This window comes from Littorina saxatilis, linkage group LG17 (genome assembly GCF_037325665.1).
Source record: "Littorina saxatilis isolate snail1 linkage group LG17, US_GU_Lsax_2.0, whole genome shotgun sequence".
Classification (NCBI taxonomy): domain Eukaryota; kingdom Metazoa; phylum Mollusca; class Gastropoda; order Littorinimorpha; family Littorinidae; genus Littorina; species Littorina saxatilis.
This window is the reverse complement of record NC_090261.1, coordinates 7,817,354-7,821,710: the sequence shown is the minus strand read 5'-3', so window position 1 is coordinate 7,821,710 and position 4,357 is coordinate 7,817,354.

Here is a 4,357-nt window from a genome sequence, read left to right as displayed (position 1 = left end):
GGCTTCAAGCTGAAGATAAATGAGCATGAAATGCAAGAAGACCGCCATTGTTTGAAAACGTGAAGGTTTCACCGCAAGCGCCTTGTTTGTGATCGTTTCAAAAATAATACTGGTCAGCCTTGCGATTAAAACGAACTGATATCAAATCTTTATCTTCGCTTTTCCTTCCGGCTTCCGGCCGCACAGTTCGTCTCAGCTGAATCGCGCAGAACTTGGAGGAGACACTATGGAGAGTAGAAAAACAGGATGGAACAAGACATTTTATTGGTGTGAAAAGTATAATGTCTATTGACAACAAGAAGTTGCACAATAGCTTTTCAACGTGCATTGGCGGGAAAACAAAGACAAGAAAAGAATGGGATAAAAAGAAGACATGCTGAAAAGATGAAAAGTCAGATCCGAAAATGTCACATTTCATCGACTAACATGCAGGCACAGTCCTTCTCGTGGAATCTATCATGTCAGCTTCCGCAGATCTTTCATGCAGGCTTTGACACGAGATAACAGCATCCTTACACTTGAACACATATCAAAAATCAAACGTGGCTGCATTCTGTGCTGAATATATTTCGGTATGGGAATGTTTAGGTAATATGGGAATGTTTTGCTGATTTCATTTCAGTATTGAACTGTTTTGCTGAATTCATATCGGTATGGGAATGTTTTGCTAAATCAGTTTCCGTATGAAGATGTTTTGTTGAATTCATTTCAGCATTGAAATATTTTGCTGGATTCATTTCGGGATGGGAATGTTTTGCTGAATTCAATTCGATATGGGAATGTTTTGCTGTATTCATTTGAGTATGGGAATGTTTAGGTAATATGGGAATGTTTTGCTGAATTCATTTTTTTTTCTTTTTTTTTTCCTGTCAACTTTTTATTTTATTTTTTTTTATAATTTTTTTTATTCAAATAAATAACAACAATTAACAATATCTCATACAATGAATTAAATACAACTTATCGAGTACAACAAGCTAACTTTTTTTAACGTTTTGTTCTTCGAACACTCACACAAAACTGCTTTTTTTCTGTAACTGCCTATTAAAAATACTTTCCAACGGTAAAAACGAATTTGTTTTTTTATATATACTAACGCACATCTTTCCGATTAAGATAATGTGGTTCAATTTATACATAGTTGCCTTTTTCACCATTACAAAATGCATACCAAATAAAACATCACTAACTTTCAAAACAATCTTAATTTCTAAAGTACGAAAAATAAATTCTTCAATAAACTTCCAGAATTTATATACAACCGGGCATTCAAAAAAGAAGTGTTCAATGAAATTAGTTACATCACAACAGTAATTACATTTATTAGTTTCCGTTACTTTCATTTTACACAGGAGAATGTTGGTCGGATAAATGTTGTGCATAATTTTCCAGTGTAAAACTCTTAATCTAGTCTCTTGTGTTGACTGATAGGCAACTATCCAAGATCGTTCATCAATTTCTACATTAAACTTTCTCTTCCAAAATCCTCCGGAACATGGTACATCTGTTTTCATATTAATAATCTCTTTCCTATATTCTCTGGCACTTAACACATTTTTGCCGTTAAACAGTGGTAAGGTAATACAAACATCATCAGTCATATTTGCAACATTTTTCCTCATAAATAATGACACAGCAGCTTTTACAACATTATATTCAAGAATTCGGTTTGGCGAATATCCAATCAAATCACATATGTCTTGATATGATAATATGTCTCCCGAACGTACAATGTCAGTTAATACCAATACACCTCGTTGTATCCAACTTTCAAAAAATAAAACTTTGCCACTATACGTTATGCATGCATTATTCCATAATAAAGTCGGCCCGACTGTCCCACGATCGTAGTGGTTATTATCCAGCCAATATTTTAATACTGCTTTCCAAAAGTGTGATTTCACTAGGTCTAACCCTTTAAATCTTGCACTGTTTACATTCGATAAGAAACATTCAAAATGCTTTCCAAAACGCAAATACATCATCTTTGGAGTGAAACTCCAATTGTCATTTTCATTTGATGTAGTGCCTGCCAAACGGTTGTGTGACGTGTCTAGTGTGTTGGCGAAGTGTCTTGTGCTTGTCACTTCTCGCTTTCAGCCCTCACCGCTGGCTAGCACCGTCTGTCCTTTTTAGGACAATGCGAAAAGAGAGCAGAATGCGTCAGTCTCTCCTGCCAGTACAATAACCTCTCCACAACAAGCCCTATGTAGTGCCTCCATCGCGGCGACAGGCGTAAACTGGGTACCGCAAGGCCCCAGGCTAGACTACAAGGACTCGGAGGAGGTTGGCCCCTAGACGTGCGGCATGCGGGCCCACCGGTGTGTGGAAACGCCCAGGTGCCCACGAACCAACCTCCAGCTATGGGTCAAATAGCCGGGCAGGATAGGCTCGTCAACCCGGGCAGGCAGCTATCCTAAGAGAAGACCACTCTGAATTCAAAACGAGGGTAGAGGAGGCTCATCATCCATGGAAGGAAACTCGTCTAGGAGAAGGAAAACTCCGAAATGAAACCCACGCAGTCCCTCGAAGACGGAACGGCACTGGCCTTTTTTAGGCGGGGAGCAGACCGGGTGCCTACGCTATCCTCGACAAATGGTTGTGTCATCAACGAATTTGATGTAGTCAGTTGTAAAACCCATTGTAATAAAAAAGAAATTTGCATTTGCCTAATATCGATCATTTTTAAACCACCTTTTTCAATTTCAAAACATAAAACGCTTCTTTTCACCTTTTCAAAGGCCTTCCGATTACAATCTCTTTTTCGCCACAAAAATCTAAACAATAAGGTATTGACTTCATTCAAAACACAGTCAGGTAATACAAACGCTTGCATAATATACACAAATTGTGAAATAAAAAACGTTTTCACAATACATATTTTCCCTACAATGCTCAAATTTCGCTTCTCCCATGCACAAATCAATCACTTAATATTCCTTATTCTTCCAGTCCAGTTATCTTCTACCAAAGATGCACTCTTATCATTACAAAAATATACACCCAAAATCTTCAACTTTTTCTTCCAAACAAAATTATAAAATGTTTCATCACAATGTTGTCTACTACCCAACCACATCGCCTCAGACTTTCTCTTATGTATCCTTAAGCCTGAAAAGCTAGAAAAGTCATTCATTATTTCAAGTGCATAATACATATCAATCTCATCCTTTAAAAAAAGGGTGATATCGTCTGCATACAGAGCAATTTTAATAAGAGTTGCAATATCAACATTGTTCCATAACGAGATTCCTTTAATACGTCTACACTGTCTTATTTTTGATGCCAACAATTCAATTGCCAGTACAAAGGCCAAACATGAAAACGGGCACCCTTGACGAATCCCGGCTTTCACATAAAAAAAATCAGACAACCATCCACAATACTGCACTGAGCTAACCGTGTCGTTCATTAACACAGTCACCCATTGAACAAATTCTGGCCCAAACCCGAATTTTTGAAAGGCTTTAATAATAAACTCTTTTGAAATACTATCGTACGCTTGAACACAGTCAATTGCGACCAACAGGATTCATTTCGGTATGGGAATGTTAAGGTTATATGGGAATGTTTTGCTGAATTCATTTCGGTATGGGAATGTTTAGGTTATATGGGAATGTTTTGCTGAACTCATTTCGGGTTGGGAATATTTTGCTATATCCCATGACCTCCCTTCTTTGTCTCTGTTACTTCAGTATGGGTATATATGTTGTATTTTTATAGCTCAATAAATACATCATGGACTCCAAAAAATATATGATAGTGCAGATTCCGATTTGGGCAAAGGACTACTTTCCTCCCGACCTTTGACCTCGCGCCGAACAATGTGACACATTTGTATGAAGTTCTAAAATCGTATTGCACGGCTCAGAAAACCATATCAGTTGCACGCAAAAATGAATCTCAGAACTGATCTGATGTATGAGATGCAATAAGCAAAAGTTTCTTTCATTATGAAAGCAATGCAGGTCGAAAAAAACGAACATTCAACTTACAAGATAACCAGATGCTAGCGAACCAAAACAAAAACACGAGTACCCTCCCCTTGCATCGTTAGCAGACGACTTTTGAGAATCTGTCGGTAGTGTGTTTTGGTGTGCGCCTTCAGCTATCAAACATCGGCTGTTTCACGTGTTTTGCGAGCAAGTCTACTCTTTTGCCTGGCTCTGCAGTAAGTCCACATATTTTTCCGTAATCCAGTCATATTCCTTCAAAATGCAATCAATCGGCGGTGACAGACGTGTCGGTCGCGTTTTCCTCACGCCCATACCAGTTTAAGTTCATCCATGCAAACACACTCGCAAAACAGTTTATCACGTAGATACATTTCAAATAGGGAGCAAATGGTTAAATCTAA